Source organism: Canis lupus, chromosome 11 (genome assembly GCF_048164855.1).
Source record: "Canis lupus baileyi chromosome 11, mCanLup2.hap1, whole genome shotgun sequence".
Lineage (NCBI taxonomy): Eukaryota > Metazoa > Chordata > Mammalia > Carnivora > Canidae > Canis > Canis lupus.
Window position 1 is genome coordinate 52,095,691 of NC_132848.1, and position 26,810 is coordinate 52,122,500.

Sequence of the window (26,810 nt, forward strand, 5' to 3'; positions counted from 1 at the left end):
CCCACTAGCCTCTGAGTCTCTTTAGCCCTTGGCATGGTAATTAATGGCCGGGAAGTTATGCATCAGCCTCTGCAACCTAACATGGCAGGAGCTCCCTCCTGACAGCAGAGCTAATAAGAAATTTGCTAATGCAATTTATCACTTTAAAAAGCCATATGTCGGTGAGGATGAGCACTTCTCTGCGGCAGCCAGTCTAATTGTCAGAGCAGAGCAGCAAGCAGCTCTCTGAAGGGGGTGAGGATGATGTCTTCACTGAATCGGTGGCGCAATGCAGCAGACAGAATGGGAGGAGGGGTGAGGTGCTGGGCCCCAGGCCCTCAGCCTGTCCTGCCCCCAGGAAGCTGGCCTCTGCAAGACTGTTCTAAGGACCTTTTAAGAACCCGATGTGCCCTGAGCTCCAGCTCCTGCTGGAAGCTGTACTTGCAGCTTCTCAGTTTATGCCGCAGTATTAAAATAAGAAACAGGTCTGTCTGCAGTGACAGCTGATCTAAGTCTCAGCCAGTGAATGTCAACACACTAGACCCCATTCAGGCTCCTGACAAATTTGCTTTTTCTCTCCCAGACCTCTGCAATGACTCTAATCAGGAAAAGGACCACTAATCCTGAGTCAGATGCAGAGGAAGATTAGAAATCAACCTCTGGAGCACCTGGGTGGCTCGGTCCGTTAAGTGTCTGCGTTTGGCTCAGGTCATGATCCCTGGGTCCTGGGATCAAGTCCCACACAGGACTCCCTGCTCTGTGGGGAACCTGCTTCTCCCTCTCCCACTCCCCCTGCTTGTGCTTGAGCTCTGTCTCTCTGTCAAATAAATAAAATATTTTTAAAAAAGAAAAGAAAAATCCAGTTCTGGCCCCATAAGATCCATGCTCCCTGCTTAGACAAAAGGTAACTTGCTTTGAATGCCCAGTGTTTGGCAAAAACAAACAATGGTTTCCGGAAGGGGAAAAACTGCTGCCATGGGATTTTTTTTCCGCTCACTCCAAACCATCTGCCCCCAAAGCAAATTCACAGAGAAGCAAGTGTCCCTGTGGGAACAGAGCCCAGGGCTACCAAGAATGCTCTGGGAGGGATTAAAAATGTCCACATGTCTGGATCCCCCTGCTTTCTGGAATAGTCCTCCACTCTCAGTTATCCCTGGGAATGAAGGGGAGCTGGGGAGAGTGATGAAGGAGGGCAAGCCCCCAACACCCAGAGAAACATCACACCCAATTTCAGTCAGTTCAGCTTTCTTCTAAACCAAGTGTTGATCTTAATTTTTCCTTATCCTTTAATTAATGCTTTGAATATTGGTGGAAACACTCGAGGAAGACAAAGCACAAGGACCCAGGTAATAACCAGTAGAAAGAAGCAATGCCATACTAGGGTTCTGGACAGTTCTGTGTGCATATACCACCCCTGATAACTGAGAGGAGCTAGTAGGCTGCCTTCCTGTTTAAGACCTTTCTTGGCCCGATGACTCACCTACTCTTAAGAGTGACAAGTGAGGGCAGGCACTGGGAACTCTTTATGAGTCTAATCTGCAGGAGGAGGGTTTTGCAACAAGTCCCCTCAAGAAGTTAAAGCCACCTGTGTGTATGCAACCGGAGGCAATGGGCAGTGGGCAACTCCACTACCTTCCTGTTGTGCCTGACCAGCCCCTAAGCAGAGCACCCTGAGTGGCCTGGGATCTGAGGAACAGCCTTCAAGGCTTGGCCCAGGATTTGGCAGCCAGGGCTACAGGAGCAGAGAGGAACATGCACTGGAACTGCTTGAGCTGAAAAGGGGCCTAGGGGCCCCTTAATGTGCTCTTAAAAATGTATTTTAATGTCTGAGGTCCTGTCCTCTTATTTTAATTTTTTAAAAAATTTTCCTGGTTCTCCTCCCATGTTTATTTTCCAAATAAATCTTAGTACAATTTTTGCCAAGTTTATTTAATAAGATTTTTTTTTTTTTTTAATTCATGAGAGACACAGAGAGAGGAGCAGAGACCTAGGCAGAGGGAGAAGCAGGTTCCTCCCAGACAGCTTGATGCAGGACTCGATCCCAGGACCCCAGGATCACGCCTTGAGCTGAAACCAGACATTCAACCCCTGAGCCACCCAGGTATCCCTTTTTTTGCCAAGTTTAAAAAAGATTATCCTGTTGATATTTGATTGGGCTCACATTAAATTAACAGATTTATTTAGGGAAAATTTTTCATTCTTGCAAGATTGAGTCCTTCTATTCAAGTTAGACTATTTTTTACATTTAAATAAAGCCCTGATGTTCAAGTACTTTTAAAATTTCTATATTGGCTCTGAACCACCTCCTCTGATGGCTCATTTGCCAAAGATTTTGTAGACTCTTACTAAGGGGGTAATGAGCTCCCTCTTTCTTGGTAGTGAGGGAGCCCCTTTAGAATATAAGTTAAACTGCCTTAATTTAAATTGAAAGGCACTGGGACTAACAGCCACCTTGAGGTTTCTCGGCCTTGTAACCTCCAACCTAGGCTCCAGGTCCTGAAGCCTCCCTCATTCTAGATCCACACTACACACAGGAAGGCAGTCTCTACCCCATGGCCAACTCTCACCTAGTCAGTGGTGAGCACCTCTGGGTCCCAGGGAGGACACCCAAGGAATATAAAGTCCCTGCCTTCAAGACCCGAGATTAGTAGGTTAACGAGAGGAGTTGCTGGTACAGATCCTCCTGGCTAAAGCCCACTCACACTTTTCTCAAGTAACCCATTTGCAAGGCCGGCTTCACAGGGGCAGTCATACAGTCACACACATCCTAGTGCATAGATGGATACTATATATGCTGGGTTTAATGCTTTCTTATCACCATCTTGAAATTCTCAATACTTTCAAACAAGGAACCCCACAGTTTCATTTTGCACTAGGCCCCACAAGTTACATAGCCAATCCTGTTCTCTGTAACAGTTGAAAGCTCAGAGATAGGAACAGTCCAAGTCACTCTCAGAGTTGGCTGACATTCAAATACTGGATGTAAGTCTGGGGACAAAGCTGGCCCTTCAGTAAACTCTGTATCCAGCAGCAAGCAAAGCCTCACTCCCACCTGGCAAATAGGCCTGGATGATCAATTTTTAAGGAGACACATCACAGGGGACTCAGTGCTTGCTTCCTTTGTTCCTTTTCTCAGCTTGTGTCCTGGGGTCTGGGCTATAACAGCCCACTTAGAGAATCCTCAGCACAACTTGTTGACTGTCATCTGGACTAGCTCACGCATAGGCCTGCTCAGTGTTTCCCAACTTCTCCAGATGATTGCCTCTCTCAAGACTTCCTGGGAGTCTGGGCCAGCAAGGGAGAGCACTTCCAGACCATTATTAGCAGGAGCACATCCGGTCTCCTGGCCAGAGGAAGTCACCATGCCAGGAGAAGAGAAGGGTTGACCTTCTGGGCCTTAATCCGTAAGAGTTACTTGGCCACCAAGCGGTGCAGTCAGGGAGGAGGGAGTGGTAGGGCTCCGGTCAGGAAAGCTCAGAGCCATGTGTGCTTGGAAACTTCGAGATCTCCCTCCTTAGTCCCTTCGGCCAGGATGAGCGAAGCCAGCTTTGGCAGTAAAGGTGTCAGGGCACTGCTGGGAAGGTAGAGACTCAGGGAATTCCCCATGGACATTCACTTGTCTAGGAAGCCTTTCCTCCTGAGGCCTTCCTGCAAGGATGCTGGCAATAAGACAAGGATTCATGTGTAATTTCCCAACTGGAGAAGTGGAAGGAAAAATACTTAACTATTTATTTAACTCTGTCCAATTATACATTCATCCCTTCATTAATTTAGCACTTTTTGAATGCTTATTTTGTGATTACCTGGGTTAGGTTAGGTTCTGTGAGTACTTCTGAGAAATATAAGACAAGGTCTGGCCTCCAGGACCTTGAAATCTAGATATAGAGTCAAAATTAGTACAAATGAAACAATTGATGGATTACAATACAGTCAAGTGGAATATAATATGATCAGTGCTACATTGTGTGGTAAGACAGTAAGTGCTAAAGTGGAGTTTAGTAAATGTTTCCTGAGAAAATGCTTTGCCAGGCTTCGCTAAGTTCTAAGAGGTATGGAGATAGCTGAGACATGGTTCCTAGACTGAGAACCCTCAGTTCTAGTTGAGGGGACACATGTTAGTAGACAACTTTGATATGCAGAGGGTGCTGTGGAAATACAGAGGAGAGCCACTGAGCCCAATCCAGGTGATACAACACCTGATAAGTGAGGGCAGGCACCCAAAGGAAGGTTGGAAGAATGCTATAGGCACAGAGAATGGCATAGGAAACTCTGGTGGTCTGGTATGATTGAAAACTACAGCTAAGAAGTTCTCAGAAGTAGGGAAAGGCAGAAAATGAAGATAGAGAGGCTAAAAGAGGTCAGATCATGCAGAGCCTTATGAAGGAAATTAAGAAAATCAGCCTTGTCTTGGTAGAGGCCACTAAAGGGTTCTTAACAGCTAACTCTCATGGCTGGGAGGAAGATGTACTTGAGAGGAACACAGCTGCAGGCTGGGAACCCAGTTAGGAAGCAATAACAGTAGTCCATGTGAAAAGTGATGGGGGCCTGCATTAGGTCAATGGGAGTCAGGATGGAGAAGAGAGGACAGGTTTTACTGTTTTCATAGCCTGGAATGTATTTCCCCATTTATTTTTTACCCAATTTGGTCCCTGGATCCTTCAGACCTCAGTTTCTCTGAGTTGTCTTACCTACCTCCAGGCTAGTGCGAGTGCCCATACTGTACCACAGCATAGCTCTGGGTAACTCCAGTCATCTTCCCAACTGTCATTCTAGATTTATTCCTGAGGTTATCTGATTAACATCTAAGGTGACCAATAAAACTGTCTTAGCCCATCCAGGCTGCTAGAACAAAAATACCATAGATGAGGTAGTTTAAAACAACAAATATGGGATCCCTGGGTGGCGCAGCGGTTTGGCGCCTGCCTTTGGCCCAGGGCGCGATCCTGGAGACCCGGGATCGAATCCCACGTCGGGCTCCCGGTGCATGGAGCCTGCTTCTCCCTCTGCCTGTGTCTCTGCCTCTCTCTCTCTCTCTCTCTCTATCATAAATAAATAAAAATTAAAAAAAAAATAAAAAATAAAACAACAAATATTTATTTCTCATAGTTCTAGAGTCTAGAAGGTTCAAGATCAAAGTACCAGCAGATTCAATGTCTGTTGAGGACCTGTTAACTGGTTCATAGGTGGCAGTCTTCTCACTGTGTCCTCACATGGTGGCTAGGGTCCTTTTATAAGGGCACTAATTCCATTTGAGAGGGCTACACTCTCATGATGTAATTACCTCCCAAAGGCCCAACCTTTAAATGCCACCACATTAGGGGTTAGGATTTCAATATATGAATTTTTTTTTGGGGGGGGGGGTACATTCAGTCCATAACAGACTATAAGATCGCTAGGGATGGAGACCATGCCTTGTTCCCTACTGTATCCTCAGCTCTTATCCAGAATCTGGCACATAATAGGGGCTCGATAAATATTTCTGGAGTGAATGGATGACAGATTTGGCTGCTATGTGAAAGCTCTATAAGAATTCAGAGAACATCTATGTGGGCTGGAAGAGCTGGTATAGTCTACACAGACAAGATATGACACAGAAAAAATTAAATAACAACACAAGACAACAACACAATAGAGATGACAAGACAATTGATGTGATATGTGTCAGACAAACAGTACAAATACTGTATGTTAAAGGCATGGAAATATCCCACCAGAGAGTGAGATACTGTTCTTGTCCCATGTCTCTTTCCTAGGAGCTTCCCAGCAATCTGTCTCATCATCTCACCATCCAGAACTGGGTCACGTGCCCCTTTCCAGGCTGACCACTGGTGAGGGAGTAGGATTTCTGTGACTGGCTTAAACCAACTGCAACTCCCTCCTGAGGCTAAGATGGGTCACTATCCTCTGCGTGAAAAAGGAGTAAATATCCCATAGAAATCAGGATGTTAGACATGAATAAGTGGGAAAATGGTTGTTGACTAAAAATCAACATGTCCACTGCAGCCCACCCTTTGTAAACATCTACTCAAACCATTCATCCCATACAAAGAGGTCACTCTGTGTCAAAACGATCTAGAAAAAGCTTGATGGTGGAAGTCTCTTTTAAGAGGGTAGGACTTGGGATGCCTGGGTGGCACAGTTGGTTAGGCATCCAACTCTTGGTTTTGACTCAGGTTGTTCTCTCAGGGTTGTGAGATCGAGTCCCACCTCAGGCTAACACTCAGTGACATGGAGTCTGCTTGGGATTCTCTCTCCCTCACTCTCTGCCCCTCTACCACCATCCAAGCATGCACTCTCTCTCTTTTTCTCTCTCTGATATATAAATAATTTTTTTAAAAAAAGAAGGTAGGATTTACACACCTGGAGAACAGGCAGTGAGAAATGGGGACATGGAGGTGAAAATTAGCCAGGCTGGTTCCCAGAAAATGCCCCCCAAGAGCTATATATAATAGAAGGTGCTAGACTTAAATGGCAAAAAGGCCTGGGTTTACATCTTGACTCCACTACTCAAGTTTCTTAACCTCTTGGAATCTCAGTTTCTTCCTCACTGAAGTGGGACTGGAGGATCTGCTTTCCTGGAATGTGATCAGGATCACACCAGACTGTTTGGGACAGAACCTTGCACATAAAAAGTGCCCAACACATGTTTGTCTCCTACCTTTCTTCCTTGGAAAGGAAGCCTGTTCTGGAGAACACTTTGAGTTGCCAACACAAACTTCAACCCTACTGTGAAAGAGAGGCACCAGGCTATGCTTCCATGCCAAGACTTGAAGCATGAGTTTTCCTTCTCACTTGAGTCTTAGATGAATATTGGGCCTCTTTTTGCCTTCTTTACTTCTAACCCTTGGCCCTTTTGACATCAACTTTGACTATAGCAATCCAAGTGAGATGTTCCAGAGGCCTTATCTAGAGCCATAGATGCAAGATGGAATGAAAGATCCATCCATCTAAATACCTCTGTTATTGGGGCACCTGGGTGACTCAGTCAGTTAAGCGTCTGCCTTCAGCTCAGATCATGATTCCAGGGTCCTGGGATAGAGCCCTGCATTGGGCTTCCTGCTCCACAGGGAACCTGTTTCTTCTCCCTCTGCCTGCTGCTCTCTCTCTATCTCTCTGTCAAATAAATAAATAAAACCTTCATAAATAAATAAATAAATGAGAAAATAAATAAATACCTCCCTTATCTAAAGGCCCATCTAAGGGCCTGATTCCCCAAGGAGTTTAGAACTATGCTTTGGGATTCTTGAGGTTCATGGGATTCAGGACCCATTAGAGAATAGGAGAATGTTGTAGACATTTTTATCAGGGAAATGCACATATGTATAAAGATTATTGCATATAATTACCAGGGATTCTGCAACACTCTGAAACAGCTTCTTAGAGAAGCCAGAGAATGAGAAGCTCTGACATAGAGGGTTTGTTTGGGATGGCCCAGGACTGGTTATTGCAGGCAAGTGGGAAAAGAGCTAACTTTGCACAGGTATAAAACCATGTATTGAGCTACAGTTTTCGGATCTGGTCATCTGCTGGCTCATTTGTTCCCGGCTCCACACTCAGCCCTTGGCCTGGGCACAGACTGTGTGCACATGCAGACACTTTCAAAGGGCTTTGGGTGATGCTGATTATAAAGAAACCAGCTGAACATGTTTAGGATGACAGGTTCTTTGTCCTGAAACAGAGGATTACTTCCCTAAGAGGTCTTAGGAATCCAGGGACAAAGAGACAAAAAGACAGAGATCTAGATGCAGAGAGAAAGATGAGAATGAGATAACAAACAATCAGGAGAGCTGCCCCAGGAACTTCAGCCATTGGTGGAGGTGGAGAAGGGCTGCTAAACTGAACAGGTTGAGAAGGGGCAGTTGTGGGTGATTTAGGGCAGCAATCTTGAAAATGTGTGCAGCACTTACATAAGATTGAGAAAGCATCAATTGTCCAGATCAAAGAATGGGGGAGGAGTGCTTTCCAGAGTTTATGGGAAGGCTAAAGCAGCCCCAGCCTCCTGTCCATTGGCGCTGCCCCTGTGGCCCCAGCTCTGAAGCCCAGAAGCTCCAGCAGTCTGCCGAGTCCCAAGGACACTCACTGCTCCTCCTGGAGTGTTAGCTGGTACAAGGAGGAGGACTACAGCAGTGGCTCCTTAATGGAGCTCCCCAGGAGTCCAGCTCCATTGGCTGCCTGCATTATTAATGCATTATGTCATCTTTCCTTGCACTTGCTCTCAGCTGCTGAAATTTTATAGAGCAGTATTATTAATTGAAGCAATTAGTGCTGGGATATCAGCACAGCCATGTCAGGGGGCAGGAGATGTGCAGGGCAAGGATCTCTCCTTCTCTTTGTGCCCCACTCTCCCTCTCTCCCACCCTCTTTTCTGTGCCTCCCCACCCCCCACCTCCTTGTTTCTACTGTGCCCCCACTTCCCTCTCTTTCTCTTCAGTTCTCTCTCAATATCCACCCCAACCTCCAGAATTCCTGAATGCCCATTACCCTTCCCAGACAGAAATTATTCAGTCTCCAAAGCTCTCCCAGCATGGGCAGACAGACAGACAGAATGATAGTGTCACTGTGGCTGACTCTTGCCTGGAGGGGCTGGCCTAAATTGGGATGGAAGACCATCCCTCACAGTTCTTACCTTGCCTCAGAGTCCTTGGTGGGGTTAGAGGGTGGCAGGTAGAAACAGGAAGGGTTCACTGCCTATCAGACCCATTCATTTATTCATTCATTCATTCGTTCATTCTTAATCTGGTGCTATGGGAAATCAATAGAAGATAACAGCTCGCTCCCTGGGACTGGCATTGTAGCCAGAGGGACCAGACTGCCTCTGAAACAACTAGAGCAAAATATAGTACAGCAGAAGGTCACCCTGTGGCCCAGGTGGTGAGAAGGGCCTAGGGAAGCCAAAGAGCCCTGAGGGATGAGAAAATCAAGGTACTGCAGGAGGGTGAGAGCAGGAGCAGCTCCAGCCAGGAGAAAGGAAAGAAGGTATAGGCTGGGCAGGTAGAAAACAGAGAGCCCAGGAGGGACTAGATGGCTCCCCAGCCCATGAGGCCGATGCTCTCAGCCCAACCGAGCTGAGGTTGAGACCTCAAAGCAACTGGAAAACCTGACCAGGGCCAGGACACCAGGGCCCCCACCTCAGATCCTTTCATCAGGAATCAGAACCGACACCTGAGAGGCCACAGGCTCAGGTTCCCTGTAAAATAAAGAGATACCAGGATGGAAACATCCAGGATGAACAGTCACCTGCTGCCCCTTGCCCCTCTGCACTTGCTTCCCCCACCCCCAGCTATAATATCACCTACAGCAGAGCTTCCCAGTAGACATTCTACAACCATCAGATGTTCTGTTCTGTGCTGTCCGGTATGGCAGCCACAGGCCACATACAATTAGTTATTAAGCACTTGAAATGTGACCCTATGTGGAAGGCCTTGAGTGCCAGGAAAAGAAGGTAGGACTTTGTCCTATGGGTAGTAGTGAATTATGGGAGGTGTCTGAGCGAAGGAAGGTTTGATAAGAGCAGCAAGACTTTATGCTTTTATTTGCTTATTGGTTTGATTGCTACCATTGACTGATCATGTCCTTCTGGATAATGGGCCCTCGTTCTAAGCTCATGCACAATTTTTTTAAAATATTTTTATTTATTTATTTGAGAGAGAGAGAGACAGCAAGTGAGAGAGCACAAGCAGGGGGAGCGGCAGAGGGAGAGGGAGAAGCAGGCTTCCCGCTGAGCAGAGAGCCTGATGCGGGGCTGGCTCCCAGAACCCCAGATAATGACCTGAGCTGAAGGCAGATGCTTAACCGACTCAGTCACCCAGGTGTCCTGCTCATGCATAGTCTCATTTAATTCTTATGTACAGCCCTATGAGGTTGATGCTTTACAGGTGGAGAACTGAAGTTCAATGATGGCAAGTGGCAAGCAATTAGTGGGTGGCAGAGGAATTTGAACCCAAGTCTGTCTTACTTCAAAACACTGGCTCAAAGAAAATTCAGCTACTATCAGACTTTTTTATAAAAGGGGGTTGGGATAGGAGAAGGGTTAGTGGGGTCTCCTACACCGGTGTCCAGAATCAGTGCTGGCACTCAGACAGGCTGAGTAAATCCTTGCTCATTTAAATTGAATTGAGTGAAGGCTCTGGCAAGTCCTTAATCCAGACTGGGTTATCAAGAGCTAAGTTTGGCACAAGCCTCTAAGAAACCTATTTTCACCAGGCAGCCTGGGAATCCAAAGCTCTTACAGCCTTGCACAAAGTTTACTGTCCATTAGAGCTGCTAACAAGCCCAGCTGCTTGGCAAAACTATTTCCAGGGGCGATGGCCAGGCCTAGGACTACTAGAAGGGGACAGGTGCGAAGCCTTGCTTTGTGAAGGTGGCATTTCTGCTGGCCCTCTCTTAGGGATCTGCCTGCCCAGGTTCTCACCAGGGGTATCTGAGCTAACCTTCCCAGCTAGGAAAAGGAGCCTGGACCAGGGCTCCATGGGGCCCAAAGACAAAGTCAGACCGAGATACAGGGTTCAAGGAAACAGGATCAAGAGGCTTTGATCTCTGGAAAATCACTTTAAGTAGAATTTGTCTTCATATGCTGCTGTACCAAATTCGCCCGAGTCCTCTCCCAACCTACCCTCAGTCAGAACTTTAGTTTCTCATACGCCCCAGGTTCTCTTAGAAAACTTTGTGAAAACCTCATTTATTCTGAGATGTCAGGACCTTACATCCAACTGTTAAAACCTTCTATCCCCTTTCTAGGAAAATTATATTCCTTGGTGGAAATCCAGGCCCTCTGGTTTTGAGGGGATAGGGTTAGAGCTAAGATCAAACTGGTCTGTGGACAAAGCCATCCTGGCTGATATCAAAGCAATTTGGAATCTATGAGAGAACAACTCCAATAAGGCATATCAAATGAAATGAGGCAAGTCCTTCAATTTGCAGTTGTTTACTGAACACCTCCCACCATCGTTTGCCAGGAGCTGAGAGGCAAACTGAGCACTGAAAGAGGCAGCCTAAGAATACCAGCAACAGGTGGAAGACTCTGGACTTGGGAGACAAAAGATCTACGTGGGTGTGAGTTCAAGCTCCACCACTGAACTGTGTAATCTTAGACAAATTATTGGCTTCTCTGAGCCTCCCTTCTAGCTTTCTTTGATTTGGGGAGCCAAGTTGAATGGTTTAGAAGCTTAAGCTGTGGTAACAGACAGACCAAGGTTTGACTCCTGGTTTTGTCACCTATTATTGCTGGGCCTTGGGGAAACTCCTCAATCTCTCTATGCTTCAGTTTCCTCATCCAGTAAATGGGGATAGCACGGTGGTTGTGAGAATCCAATATAAGAACATATTGCCATTCTCAGAATCTCAATATGTACATTGTCATTATATTGACATTATATATATATATCACTTCTTTCTGGAAGACTAGGTGTCAGACAGGGAGGGAGAGGAAGTGCTGAGAAACTGAAGGATATGTATCAGAAATGAAGCTGGACCAGTAAGAGGATGAAGTCAAACAGCAATGGCAGGACTCAGGAGCCAGGGAACCCATTCAGAATCAATGTGCAGTTGTGCACAAAGCTGCCTGCCTGAGGGGGCCAGTGGGAGTGGAAATCCCACCTGAACCCCACTCCCTGGAAACCTTTGCCTGTGTTGGCAAATTGTGCACAGGGTTGGGCAGGCAATAGGATGAGGCCTGTCCTGAGGGGTCAGGGCAGCTGCAGCGTTGGTGGTATAGTGGTTAGCATAGCCACCTTCCTAAGGGGTCCAGGCAGGTCAGCTTCGGGGATAGGCACAGGTGGAAGAAGGAAGGAAGTCCTGCAGCTCAAGGACCCTGGTGGCTGGTGTTCTAGGGACTCAGACGTGAAGACCTTGCCTGGGAAGACAGGACAGAACTCAGTTCCCAGAGCACTTCAGGGCTGGTAAGAAGACAAGGCAGACATTCTGGCGAAGGGTGACCCCAGACCGGTGGTCAGAAGGCACAAACCAAAGGTCTGTGATGATGGGATGGGCCACAGGTTCAGGCTGGGCTCAGGCACAAAGCTGCTTCTATCCTTGGTCATGGAGAATGAGCAGTCTGGGCCTACACTCGCTGGGGATGAGGATGAAACAGGCAGCTATTGATGCTGGAGGGGGCAGACCATGGGGGCAGGGCGCTGGCAGATCTATAGGAACTTTTTTCCCAAATCCTTTGGTAGCCTAATGCTCCGCACAAGGCTGTGTAGCAGGATTCACCTCTTCCTGGAGAGGCAGTTCCCAAGTGGAATGGTGTTATGAACAAGGAGATGTTCTTTTGCCCAGAAATATTGCCTTTATGGGTCTCTATGCTTCTGCTATTACTGTGTAATTTCTTGGGATGAAGTCAAAGGTCACGAGCTCAGATGTTACAGGAGCCAGACAGTGGCATAAATGGGAGAAGGAGGCCAGATAGGGAGAGAAAGGGACTGGTAAGAACTGCAGCAAGCCAGGGAGCAAAGGTTTCCTTTAAAGAGGGCAACAACTGCTCAGCTCAGCCAGTTCTTACCCGGTAGGAATGTGCAGCCGGTACTTTCAGTTCTTCCCATTTTCTAGAAGAAGCCAGAAATCTAAATTTTTATGTAAATTTTTATGTTTTTTTTTTTATTTTTTATTTATGATAGTCACACAGAGAGAGAGAGAGAGGCAGAGACATAGCCAGAGGGAGAAGCAGGCTCCATGCACCAGGAGCCCGACGTGGGATTCGATCCCGGGTCTCCAGGATCACGTCCCGGGCCAAAGGCAGGCGCTAAACTGCTGCGCCACCCAGGGATCCCCCCCTTTTTTTTTTTAAATAAAACTCTTGAGGTTATCATGATGTTGACCAAACCCACAAGCATCTATGGGTCCTACGTGGCCTCTGGCTTGGGAATTTCTCTCTCCAAGATCCCCTGGAAATGCATCTCCCTCTGAGAGAGGTCTCACATTGGGTCCCTAACATCTCCAGGGGAGAGTGCTACTCCAACACACTCTTTATTTCTTGTCCCAGAGGCTCAGGCTTCTGAAGATGGAAAAATGGGAAAGAGCACAGAAAGCAGAGGAGTAATATTGAGGACAAACCTCACTGACTTCATTATTTTGTGCCCAGTACATGCTGTATGCCTGGTCTCCGCCAGTCGTTATCTATAGACACAGGTTCTGGGAGACAGGAAGACAGCTCTGAGGCCAGGCAGGTCCCATGGCTCAGTTCCATGTGCTAAGGGCTAAAGGCTGGTGACCGAGAAGGGTCATGGCTTCTCTCTGGGAACCAACTCCTTCTTTTCCCTCCCCCCGCCCTCCAGCAGCTCTTCTAGCCTCTATCTCTCTGTGGTAGTTTTTATAAGACTCATCTTACTGTGTGGGTTTTATTAGCAAGCTATTGCTTCTCACAACTCAACTCTGAACCTTTCAGTTGTGGTTTCCACCTTGGGCCAGTGGACTCCGAAGAAGCAATTAATATATCCTTCCACCCTCCCACACAGGGGACAGTACAACACCTCAGGGCAAGAGGGAGGGAGGGGTCTAGATATAAGGTCTGACTTCAAAATAATAAACAAATCATAGGCAGTATTACCTTGCTAAGAAACTTGAGGCTCAGAGGGACTGAGGTCCCCAGTCATAAACCATGGAGACAGTGAAGGAGGAGGGGCTCACACCCAGAGCTTTGGTCCTTCCCTCACCCCATGTCCCCATTTTTCAATTAGGAAAAAGGTTTGAGGCCAGACTGCAGGCCCTATGCTAGAGCTCTCTGAAGAAGGCTCAAGAAGTGTAGGAATGAAAAAAAAAAAAAAAAGTGTAGGAATAGGGCAGCCCGGGTGGCTCAGCGGTTTGGCACCGCCTTCAGCCCAGGGCGTGATCCTGGAGACCCGGGACAAGTCCTGCGTCAGGCTCCCTGCATGGAGCCTGCTTCTCCCTCTACCTATTTCTCCCTCTGCCTGTGTCTCTGCCTCTCTCTGTGTGTGTCTCTCATGAATGAATAAAGTCTTTTTAAAAAAGAAAGTGTAGGAATAAGGCCTTTCAGTCTGACTGATGAGATACAGGTGGCACACCACAGAAGAGGACAAGAGAGGATCTGGTGTTGCTTCCTTCATTTCACAGGCATTGATCAGACTCCTGTTGTGTGGTCTACCCACAGACTGCCCCCAAGGGGCCTATAACTCACTGGGGAGAAGACTTTGCCTCAACCCCTTGTTAGAGCTGTAAAAGGCTTTTGGATCATCTAATTATGAATAATCTGGAGTTTTCAATCTCTCTGTCCCTCTCTGTCTCTGTCTCTCTCTCTGTCTGCAGCATTTTAGAATTTGTCCATTAATCATTTCAAAGTGTGTTCTCTGGTTGAAGAGGATAGAAGAAATCCTGAAGTTCCTATCCACTTGACTCCCCTCCCTTCCCTGCTCCCATCTAGCAAAGCAGTCTCTGAGGAATCCTCCTAAGAAAAACAGTTCAAAAAAATCTGTTTTAGGAGCACCTGGGTGGGTCAGTGGTTGAGCTTCTGCCTTTGGCTTCGGTTGTGATCCCGCGGAGAGCCTCCTTCTCCCTCTGCCTGTGTCTCAGCCTGTGTCTCTGCCTGTGTCTCTGCCTCTCTATGTCATTCATGAATAAATAAATAAAATCTTTTTTTAAAAAAATCTGTTTTAATCTGGTCCAATCCCTGAAAAATCCCAGTTTTGGAAATTGAGATCCCAAGAGGTCAAAATACTTGCCGAAGGCCACAACCTGCACCTCCTAATTGCAGGCAGGGCTCTTTCCTTGGCCACTGTCATACAGTAGTGTAAACATGAAGTACCAGAAAGGGAAAGTAAGTGGTGGGAAAGCCAGAGGGGCAGATAGAATTCAGTGTGGGTTACTCAGGGAGACAGGAAACTTGAGTGGGGGCCCTGATAGGTGGCTGAGAGGAGCAGAGGCGGTCATTCAGGAACAGGGCATAGGTCAAGCAGGTGTTAAATTCCAGAATCCTGTAGATAAGCAGTGTCCTGCTGATGGAAAACTGGGATGGGGCTAGGATCAGGTTCCATGTAGAGAGAAGGCCTAGGGTGCAGACTTGGGCTGGTGGTAGTTGGAGGGTTGAATTCTTTCCCTCCCAGTTTACCCAGATGAATCTGCTGATAGATCCCAAGTATGCTTAGCTCTGGAAGAACTACAGGAGGCTGGAAGTCCAGACAGGCAGGCAGGCACAGGGGTGAGTAGAAGCAGTGTATTAAGTAAGGCTTAGGACAGCAGCTGGGTTGCATTAAAAATGAATCAAGATGATGTTTGAATGAAAACAAGAATGGAGTGCTGGGGAAGAAGCATTCTGAGGACTGCGAGTGCCAGCAGCCAGGGCGGGGCAAGGTTCCTCAGCAAGGGCCACGTCAACCCCAGATGTAAGCCATAAACCGGGACTTCCAGTGTCTGTCTATTCAAATGAGACAGGAAAGGTGGAGCTGGCTTTGGAGAATAGCCCTTTCTGGAAACCTTCGTTCTCTTACCCCTAAAATGGACATAACAACCTCAACTCTACTTCTATTCGGGGCTGCTGTAAGCAGCAAATGAAATCAAGTTGAGAATCACTGAAGGCTTTTACCAAGGTTGAGGTCACAACTAAGCTCCTTCAGAAGTGGCAAAGTATGTGACTTGGGCCCTGGAGTAAAACCAGGGGGAATGGAGGCTGGAGATGTCTGTCTGGCTGAAGACATTTGAATTAAAGATTCCAGAGCCTCATGTTGGCCAAATGAAATGCATCTGCCTGGCACCCTTATCCCTAGCCTGTACTCCCTGAACTAAGGTTTGGCAGAGAAATGCTTAAGGTCTGAGCCTCCCAGGAGGATATATATATATATATATTCTCAAGGAGGCATCAAAAACTACCCTGTCCATTATGATAGCCACCAGCCACATGTAGCATTTAAATTTAGATCTAAATTACTTAAAATTAAAAATTTAGTTCTTCAGATACACTAGCCAAATTTCAAGTGCTCAATAGCCACATTGTGGCTAGGGGCCACCAAGCTGGACAGCACAAATATAGAACATTTTCATCATCATAGTAAGTTGTGTGGGTCAGTGCTGCTCTAGGCCTATAATGGTAGAATGATAGGTATTAGGGTAGAGGGTTTCTTCCCTGAGGCTTCTCAAAAGGCAATACACCATGTATAAGCTTCTTTCTCTAAGTGATCTCTTCCACTTTTGCCACTTCCTTTCACCACCAGGCTTTGATAACTCACTAACTCCTCATAGTGAAACCACCATGCTCATTGTGCATCCGCTCAGGACCAAAGGTCAAATGGGAGAGAACAAAGGGCTCTCCCGAGGTTATCATATCTTCCACTATATTAGTAACTGAAAGTAAGAATTTCTGAGCCCAAAAGGAGATGGCAAGCATGATAGAATCAAGGGAGACATCCTGGGGTAGATAGGACCAAATGGTACCCTTCAAACAGCATAGAAGAGGTGGCTACCTGCTTTTATCAGGGAGGCAGCATAGCCAAGTCATTAAGAACACATGCTTCCTGGGTTGGAATCCCAGCTCTTCTACTTATTAGCTGTATAACCTTGGCTTCACATAGTTGTTCTAAGTCTTAGTTTCTTCATAGGTAATATGGGAAAGGTACTTACTCAGAGGGCATTATAAGAATTAGATGAGTTAATGGCTGGAAGGCACTTAGAACAGAGTCTGGTGTGGAATAAGTGTTAGCTAGTAGGAAGAGGAGGAGGAGGAGCAGCAGTGTTTATTTGTCAAGGCCTTGAATAAGGCAAGTTTACCATACTTACCAACCTTATTGCATACTGTGCACTGGCTCTTCCCCCACACCCCTTACATACCCCCTAGATTTTTTTCCATCATGATGACTGTTGAGCACTTAATTGTTTCTCTGGTTTTAAGAGCCACTGCTCGGCCCCATCACCAAGGTCTTGTCTTGCCTTTGCCACATCATAGAGATCCCCCAGTCTTTCCAACACCACATCTCCAGCCTGGTAAATACGGGCCAGGCCAAGCAGTGGGCTGTCCACCAGGCCCCAGAGCTCCCTCAGGCAAGCAGCAAGGCTCCTCCTTATGCCAAGGGCACAAGGATTAGCCCTGAAGCTCCACTTGACGCAAGACCAGTGCATCCAGACAATGGCACCCCAAAGGGAGACCATTTGGAGCCACAGGTAAGTTGAGTCCATCAGATTCCTTCTCCAGAATTTGAATAAAGGAAGACCCAAAGAATAGGCAGCTGGTTAGCATACCAGGCTGAAATTGAAAGATGAGGGAACCAGAGAAGCCCATGATGGTCAAGTGAGAGCTGAAGGGAAGAGGCAACGAAACTTCAGTGTACAGTGAAAGAATTGCCCTGAGCTGAAGATCTCTTGCTAAGGAAGTAGGAGAGCAGCACCTTTTACCACTTGCCTTTCCTTGCTGCTTATGTGGAAATACTGCTTCTCTGTCTTCCCTAGAAGCTTAGAAGGGGCTTGAAGGAAGTATAAACACAAAATCTCCATAAACACTTTTATGATGCGCTTGCACTTCTAATGAAAAACAGTCCCCATTAAAACAAACAATTTGTGGGATGAACATATTAGTGCAAACACACCATAGTACACCCCTCAGATGCCCAGTAGCTCCTTCCTGGTACGCCTATGAGTGTCTGGGCCAGGGCAGATCAGGTGATCTGGCTGGCAGAAGGACAACCCCTTTCTCCTCTTTGATCCATGTAGTCCCTCTGTCAAAGAGAACTAGCTTCCTAGACAAAGAGGCCACACTTTAATCAAGAGTCTGCCAATGTGATTTGATGAACTAATAGAGCAGCTCTCACCAAAATAAACTCTGGGCTAAACACAGGAGAGCCAACCCAGGCATCAAAGCTAACTCCTTGGGATCCCTGGGTGGCGCAGCGGTTTGGCGCCTGCCTTTGGCCCAGGGCGTGATCCTGGAGACCTGGGATCGAATCCCACATCGGGCTCCCGGTGCATGGAGCCTGCTTCTCCCTCTGCCTACTATGTCTCTGCCTCTCTCTCTCTCTCTCTCTCTCGCTGTGACTATCATAAATAAATAAAAATTGAAAAAAAAAAAAGCTATCTCCTTGAGCAAGTCTGTTTATCTTTCTGGACCTCAGGTAATTTGTCTGTAGAAAAGGAGGAGAGAATTCAGATTTGATCATCTCTTGGACTCCTTGCACTTTTCTCATTGATCCCAGGGACCCTTGAGCCATGTCATCTTTAGCCTGCCAGCCTTTGGCCTTCCCAGCAAGCTAGTCTCCTGATAAACAAACCACAGAAATCCTGCTCTTTCTTATTTTTCTCCCCCTTTCCTTCCTCTGACATAACCAGCATCTGTGTTGGGGGTTCCTCAGCTGGGGTGTGGAGTTAGAACAGTTAACTGGTAGAAGCAGTGACAGGGCCCAGCACCATGCAGAGAAGGCTGGCGTCAGAGGATCTGCTGTGTTCTTGGTTGTTATTTTTGACACCCCACTTATATGGAAGCTGGGTGAGGCGGCCTGGCACATCAAATGTACCTCTGTGAAAGCTGAAAAAGGAATATTTAAAACACACACACACACAACAACAACAACCACTTCCTAGTAATCCAACACCTCCTCTGCTTGCGAAAAGGAGCCTGGCCTTGTTTTGGGGGGGTGGTGGAAGTGGGGTAGGGGGAGAGCATTAGGCCCTACCTACCTGGGCCCTGAGGCACTCCAAACACAGAGGCCATTTTCATCCAGCCTTCAGAAGTTTCCTTTTGTGGCATCACGGTGTTAAAAATATTCCTCCCTGAAGGTGCAACCGCGGCAGAGCAGATGTCCCTGACTGAGCACTTGGGAAGGAGCTATTAAAAGGAACGTAATTAGGTTGTCATCCTGGGGCCTCCGAGCCAGGCTTCCGAACGCCATCTTTGTTGAAAGTTTTCCAGGCATCAAATATTTGCAGAACCCGATTTACCAAAAAGGCTGTTAATACCCAGTAGGACCAGGCTGCGTGTAGCAAAGGCAAAATGACTCTGTGGGTCAAGGTTGGTGTCAGGCCCTAAGACTCCTTTTTCTGTGTCCTCTCCCCATTTTGGGTCCCAACCCGGCTCCCTAATTTCCTCTCCCCTCCTCCTCCCACCACCTCCCATCACAATTTGCTCTTAGGAAAGACTCTATTAGTCATTTACCTCTTAGCACGAATATAAGTAAGCCACTGAGCACCTCTCACTTCTCCAGGAATGTGGGATTCATGCCTGAGCTCTGTACACCGTAGGGTACAAAAGGCTTTGTCTCCTTTTGTAAAAAGGATATCAAGCATTGGAGTACAGGTCGGGGAGCATCTTCCTAGTGATCCTGAAATTGCACTACAGACTGCCACCTACTTCTCTAAGTACAGAGCTAGCCTACCCCACCCTGGTGGCATCTGTTGTAATCACTCCCCTTCCTTCCCGCTGGTTAGATCCTACAGCCTCATCTATCCCTCCATTTCTTTGGTTGTTCATCTGTCTATGCATCCAACATCCATTGAGAGTCTCTCTGGCAAGAATTGTGCTGAGTGGGAAAGAGGGTAGAGAACATCCACAGTCACCATCCTTGTTGTCATGGAGGGAGACAGCATAGATGGAAAAAGACACTCACCAGATCATTACAGAAATAAATGTAAACAAAGGAGAAGGAAGTACATGGTGCTGTGAGGATACATCAGAGAGGATGTACCCTTGAACTGTTAGGGAAGTCAAGGCAAGGAAGGTGGCCCAGATGAAATGAACTAAGCTCAGAGCTGGGGGGAGTGTGTTTGTTGGTGAGGGAGGGGTGGAATATATGCTTGATGATTGGCTCCTTCAGCTGGATTGGCTTGTGCAAAGGCCCTGGTTGAGGATGAGGGAAATAACACGATTTTCTCCTACTGGGCTTTAGGAAACATCAAGGATTTTAGTTATAAGATAAAAAGGAAGGGTGGAGGAAGGAGAATCTGAAACCAGTGTCTGAAACCCTCTGTAGAAGATGGACTTCTCATAGGTGGTTGAGACATGGCTCTACAAACATACAAATCAGACTGGGTTTTCTTTGGTAACAGAGAGCTGGACCTGGCCTCCTCTTCCTGGAGGCTTTCCCTGATATTCTGACATGCTTTTTACCTTTTAGCAATCTATCACAGCTATTTGCCCAGGTCAGGAAATATTATTTTGCAGTAAAATTGTTAATGGCTACCTAACATTCCAGAGTAGAGAAAGCCACAGTTTCACTCAATAAGCACCCTATTGTTGAACTTATGGACAATGTTTTGCAACCCTAAGTAGTTCTTCCATGAACAAACAGGATTGTATATCATCTTTGCCCACTCCTTTGACTTTTGCTCAGGATAAATTTTGCTACATACTAATAAATGTGAGGGTCAGCTTTACTAAACACTAGTCTTCTTACCTGCTGACCCTGTACATCCAAACAAGACATAGTGCTTTACCCACTCTGCATAGAATTCTGCTGCATCAACTCAGTGAGTTTGGAAGAAGGGATGGGAGGAGTCACAGCAGCAAAGAACCAAAGTGGGCTAGGTGCTAGATAGGCTGGGAGTAAGGAGTACTCCATCACCACTTACCTCCTTCTCTATCTTATCCTCCCCATCACAATGGATGAATCCATCTGTGCTGCTGGAGGGCTGTGCCCTAAAGCTCAGCACTCTACTTTTCCAGTGTAGACAGAGACTGAAGGAGGGAGAGGCTAGAACCTCCAGCAGTGATCTCTCTGCAGGAACTTTCTCTGGAAAGCTTGCAGTACACCCACCTCAAATTTATAGGGAATATATGTTAAAAGAGAGAATTCCTAAAGGAGACCAGGCTTGGAAACAGGAGACCAATCTGTGGTGATACTTTTGTTACAGATGTATTGTGTAAATCATCTAATCTCTCTAGGCCTCTGTTTCTCCATCCATCACATGGAGTTAATCCTTTTATCCCTACTTGACCAGGATGATGAAAACATGAAGTAAATAAATGTATCTACTTAAATGAATTAATCAACATGAAACTGTATGGGAATACACAGGCAGAAAAGAAGAAACCAAGATTCAATAAGCTGTAACAGGTGAGTGGCTTTGTGTTGTGCTGTTATATCACTGGTGTCTAGAACTGTGCCTGGCACTCATTAAATATTTGTAAAATGACCAAATATACCCAGAAGCACTTACTCTGTCCCGTGCTAGGTGCTTCATAAGCATTATTCCACTTAGCCCTCACAAATAGCTCTTTACCGGAGGGTATAAAACACTACCAGTTCACAGATATGAAAACCGAGGCTCAGACTGGTTAGGTAACTTCCAAGCATTGTTCAGCTAGCATTTGGGCCTGATTTAAATTTAACTGTAAGTTCTTCTGACGACATTCCCCTAGCTCTTCCCACCTCTGCTATATGTTGCAGGGGAAAAGTTGCTGTGATGTGTTGATGTTGCCCTACACTAAATGAGCTAATCTTTATTAAAAGCTACAGCACCTGGCACGCAGTTAGTGTTCTACAAATGTGATCTATTATAATACTCTATGTATTAGTTCATTTTTTTTTATAACCATGTTGTAAACACCTTAAGGGCAGGGGTCATTCTCTACAAGGCCAGACCGAGTAGTGGCCTGAAATATCGATTAACTAAATAGCATTATTTTTATGGTGATCGTAAAGTGGAAGCAGAGGTGCTTCCTGTAAGGGAGGGCTTTGGGGACAAAGCTGGTCTGACCGTGACTTTAACGGGAAGTGAGAGTAGGCCATGACTCTCCAGTGGCTTGGAATCCAGGTAGTCAACAGGGAAACGGGTAGAGCCAGACACGAAGGAAAAGACAGCAACCAGCGCAGAGATCAGAGGCCCGGCTGCGGCGCACTGCCGACTGCAGGTTACCGCTCTAACAGCTTCTGGCCCCGCCCCCGGAGCCTGCGACCGGGGAGGCTGAGCGTAGCAGGGGTGGGCGGGCCTGGGAGAGAATCTGCACCAATCCCCTGGCACCCCCTCCGCCGCCGGGGCCTAGGTGGTGCTGGAGGCCACTAGACTCGGGAACAGATGTCAGTTACTGGAAAACTTCCCTCCCCTGCCGCACCCAGAGGCAATGCAGGAAAAGGTATTTAGCATTTGAGTCTAAAGGCTTCACCCTTTACCAGCGCTGAGCCTCAGTTCCTTTACCTACAAAACAGTAGTTTCTTTTCATTGGGGTTGTAGCAATTAAACAAAATAGGGCATGAAAAAGCGTGTAACACAGGCACCTATAACACAGGGCCAGTGCTCAAAGGAAATCGGCTACCTCGAGATAGCAGTCGGCCTGAAGGCAGGAACTATACCTGAATCACAGCTTGCCACGGTGCTCGTGCACATTCAGCTGTTAGTATACTTGTTGAATGAATGAGGGCCTGAATGGCTGGAATCCATTAACGCTTCATCTCTTCTGGTTAGCCTAGCCTGTTGTAGGCCTCTCTAAAGGAGGTCTTCCTAAAAGGGATTTCTAAAACGGTGAACACCCAATTTATTTTCTCCTCTTCTAGAAGGGCCTGGGGAAAACATGAAGGCCTGGATGCTGGGGGAGGAAAAGTGCCACTTTCATAATGAAGACAAATTCATGGTGTTACCAGGACCACCGCCCTCAGCTGCTTGCATTCTCATTTTGTACCTTCTTGCTTCTGAATACTAGGGCAGCAGGCTTCACCACACTGTGGACTGACTATATGGAGGATGGTATTAATGATAGCATCAGCCACCAGGATCTTGGAGGGACTGAGTGATCCTTAGAGGTGTATAATGATTAGAATTAAGGAATGAATGATTTAAAAGAGTGGTTAGAACTGAGGCATTGAGATTGGAGTTTGGAAATCACCTGGAGTTAGGATTCAGTAATTAGTTACTACTGAATTTCTGAGAAAACAGAACTAGTGGCCAGATAGGATAGGGGCTACCACTTTGATTTGAAATTTAAAATGTCCTATTCCAGAGACCTGCTTCTTTCATTACAGAGAGCCAGAGATTCCTGTCCTCTGATTGGCTCCTCAAAAGTCTTGGGTATAACCTACAGATGGAGGAGGTTGAGCATCTACACATACCAGGTGTTGTAAAGTCTAGCATATAGGATTCCAAAGGTGTCTAAGACAAAGCCCCCTACAATGAAATTGAGGTGACCACGATGTGAATGACCTGCTCTGGGCCCAGCCCTGCCACAACCCAGTGACTTTGGGAAAACCTTAAATATCCTAGCCTCAGCTTTTTCAACTGGCAAATGGATCTAACCTCAGAGGGCTGTTTGGAAAACCCTGAATGATCACAGAAGAAAAGGATTTTGAAGTGAACATTCTCTGGCAGAGTAAGCTCTTCCAAAGTGAACTATGAGGCAAAGTCTGGGTACCTTACCTTCAAGGGGGGGTTGAGGCCTCGCTTCCCTCCATGAAAACCTAGGATTTCCCAAGACCATTTCCAGGGGGGCTTATGCTTCTGTACAGGAACTGACAAAGAACCAACTCACACCAAAAGCTTCCCAGGCTCGTAGTACTCCCTACCGTGCACACGCACACACACACACAAACACACACACTCCAGCCAACCCTTTTGGGGTTGAAGTATGACCAATCGTATGAGTCACCAGGATAAAGTAAGGACTCAACAAATATTTATAAAATGAATGAATGAATGAATGAATGAGGGAATAGATGAGTAAATGGTTCCATAAATGGGCAGATACTCCCTTAGAGAATGAGACTGCGTCCTAATTCAGGATGCTGAGTGCTCTCAAAGAAAGTCATTGGGACTTTCCTAGTGAGTGCTCCATTTTGGAGCCACACCCTCTACTTTCCCTCAAGCCCCAAGTGTCTTCTTTTCTCCCCAGCATCATCATGGGCCACTGTGTCCTAGACTCCTTTGGGTCCTCTTTTGGGACCATAGTCTATATGCTAGACTCTACACCTGGTGTGTAGTAGATGCTCAATAAATATGTGATAAACTGCAAGAGGAGATACCAAGATAAGTAAGACTTGGGCCCTGCCTTCCAAATGTTTACAGTGTAGTGGAAGAGAAAAGATAGATAGGTGAGTACTACATAACAAAGCACCTATAGGTAACTGGTACCAAAAAAGTGTCAGGGAGTGTATGCTATAGGAGCTCAGAGCTGAGAAAACTTACTCTGGACTGAAAAAGTCTGGAGAATGCTTCCTGAAGGAAGGAAATGGTATCTGAAGCTGGCCCTTGCAGGAAGAGAAAGATCTGGCGGCAAGGGAGCAGGTGTTGCTGATAAGGAAAAAGGAGATGGGCAGCTCCCGAGAGGAAGGCTAGTTCAAGTTATATTCATAAGATTTGGGTAGATCTAGTGTAGCTGGAGAGCAGATTCAAGCAGAAGAGTGTGCCATGTAAGTCTGCCCAGAGTTTTGAAAGCTAGGGGGAGGAGGGATATGGATCAGGGAGCTAGTGAAAGCTTCTGAGCAGAAGCTCAGAAAGTGCTTTTCTGACAGAAAGTGAAAGGAAAGCTGTGAGATGGGAAGAATGGTCTTGGGAGAGACAGGTGAGGAGCAAGGAGAGTGTGGCAAACCCTACTGGGCAGTATTGTGCCAGCACAGGGCCGGCCAGACCCAGATCTCAGACCACTCTCCATTTCACATTCCATTCCATTCCAGTTCGTTCACTCATTCAATAACGATGTCCCCTGCCACATGCCAGGCCCTGCGGAAGTGAACACTGCAGATGCCTTCCCTCCTTTCCTGGGGCCCTGGGCTCTGGGCCCCCACCCAAGCGCCGGTGGCCCGAGGGCCCGCGCCTGGGGTGGAATCGGCTCTGACCTCGCACCTGCAGCTTCTCCCTACGAAACTGCTACCCTTCAGGGTCCGGGGCCCAGGCCCGCGCCCTCGCGACCACCGCCCTGCCCGCCAGCCACTCCGGGAAGGGAAAGCACCGCGGGAGGGGAAGGTTGGCCCGCGGAGGGCGTGGCGCGTCCCCGACGACCTAGAGACCCGGGACCAGGTTGACCGGAAAATGACCTGCCTCCCGGGAAGGGGGCAGACGCTGGCTGCAGGGGTGCCTAGCTAGGCGCTTCCTGACGGCGCCCACACTGCGCGGAGGCGGGCCAGCGATCCGGGTGTGCGGCGCGGAGGCGGCGGGGCGGGAGCAGGAGCAGCGCGCCGGGGCCGGGGCCGGGGCCGGGGCCGGGACTCTGGACAGACCCAGCGGGCCCTCTGCGCCCTCTGCCGGGCGCCGGCCTCCACTGCACGCGGCGCGCCCGCCCCTGCGCCCTGGAACCCGCCGTCCTCGTCCTCGTGGGCTCCTTTCTGCCCCTCCGAGGTCCCCCGTTCCTCCCTGGGAGAAGGGAGGGAATAGAAGCCTTTGTTGTAATAAGAATAGAGGTGCTCCTGGAAACCCCCTCCCTAAGGCTTTCCTTGGTACCTGAAATTCCACCATTAGAGATATCACTCTGGAGAGAGAGCGTGGAGGGGTAGAGAGGGGACTTCAACTTTTATTGGCTACTTTAGCATTAAGGATATTCCACATGTACCTGGGAAAAGGCCTGGAAGGAGTAGGTGGTCAAAGTCTCATTGCTTCTCTCAGAGAAGCTTCTATTGGTGCTTGTTTGCCAGGGTGTCCTGAAGGTGACTCGGAGCCAACAGTCCTACTGCTGGCAAGCTGGAGTTGGGAAAGGCTAGTTTCTCTTGCCATGCTTTGCCTTTTATTAATCCCTATGATGGGCCTCCTTCCTTGAAGAAATTAGCCTTGACTTTTCTGGTGAATTGTTTACAGACAAGATTCATATCTCAGTTCAGCAGGCTGGGGCATGAGTTTTGCCTGGTTTCTCCAGGTTCATTCGGTGCCAGGGGCAGAAAATCCACATCAGCAGGGACACTTCCCTAAGGAGGAACTAGGAGGAGAACATAGATTAAAGGGAGCAGATACTAGCTCGCATTTCCTGTCCAATCAGGGACATGCTCACAGAGTCCTTCCAAGGCCACTTGCATCTGGTCCCACATTACCAATAACCTTCTTGAGTGCCCACCCTGGACAGTCTGTTCTCCAAAAAGTAGCCAGGAGGTCATATATGATCATGAATGGTCTAAAATATAAGTTAAATAGTCTCTTCTCTCCCTAAAGACAAAGATTTAAGTAGATTTAGCGTAGTTGGAGAGCCGATTCAAGCAGAAGAGTGTGCTCTGTATGTATGCAGATTGGGACAAGAATGCAATGGCTCCCCAGCTCATTGACCTGGAATAAAAGCTGAAGTTTCTACATTGGCCTGAAGACTCTAAGTTCTCTGGTCCCCTGGTTCTTATTTCTTGGAGCCACTCTCCTACAGCTCTTCCCAGCACTCACTAGTCTGGTGTACTCTAGCCCTTGCTGCTGTCCTTGAACACACAGACACACGCCCATCTGAGGACTTTTGCACTTGCTTTTCCTTCTGCCTGGAATGCTGTTTCCCAGATACCCACATGACACACTCTCTTATTTCCTTCAAGAGTCTATTTAAATGCCACTTTATCAAGAGGGGCTTTCCCTGACTGCCCTGGCTAAAATAATGCCCTCCACCATTCCCTGTACCCTTAGCCCCCTTGATTTTCTCCTAGCACCTATTACTACTTGACATTATTTGTTTATTTGTATGTTGTCTGCCTCCCCAGCAAGAATGTCAGTTCCAGGGCAGCCTGGGTGGCTCAGCGGTTTAGCACCACCTTCAGCCCAGGGCGAGATCCTGGAGACCCAGGACGTGATCCTGGAGATCCTGGAGACCCAGTCCCGCGTCAGGCTCCCTGCATGAAGCTTGCTTCTCCCTCTGCCTGTGTCTCTGCCTTTCTCTCTGTGTGTCTCTCATGAATAAATAAATAAAATCTTAAAAAAAAAAAAAAAAAGAATGTCAGTATGTTCACTATCTAGCACCTAGATATTTTTTCAGTCATGTTCACTATCTAGCCTGGCACATAGTCAGTGCTCAATAAATTTGT

General features: G+C 47.3%; 2 long non-coding RNA genes across 10 annotated transcripts in view; one reads left to right on the forward strand and one right to left on the reverse strand.

The window, feature by feature from the left end:
* The window catches only part of LOC140600194 (uncharacterized), a 126,169-nt gene that overhangs the window by 54,645 nt on the left and 44,714 nt on the right, over positions 1-26,810 (forward strand). For 5 of the 8 annotated variants that reach the window (XR_012003391.1, XR_012003393.1, XR_012003394.1 and 2 more), the window contains one exon: positions 20,842-20,957. The exons of 1 other annotated variant lie outside the window; for it this stretch is intronic. This is a non-coding gene — a long non-coding RNA (uncharacterized lncRNA). Of the gene's footprint in view, positions 1-20,841; positions 20,958-26,489; positions 26,675-26,810 lie in introns of those variants that run through there. 2 more of the 8 variants (XR_012003396.1, XR_012003401.1) reach the window with 2 other exon arrangements.
* Positions 2,243-18,764, reverse strand: LOC140600198 (uncharacterized). 2 transcript variants are annotated; one of them, XR_012003409.1, is made up of 3 exons: positions 18,586-18,764; positions 3,783-3,854; positions 2,243-3,638 (listed from the first exon to the last, which is right to left on the reverse strand). It is a non-coding gene; the product is annotated as an uncharacterized lncRNA (long non-coding RNA). The 2 variants fall into 2 exon arrangements; XR_012003410.1 differs by having other exon boundaries at positions 2,243-3,675.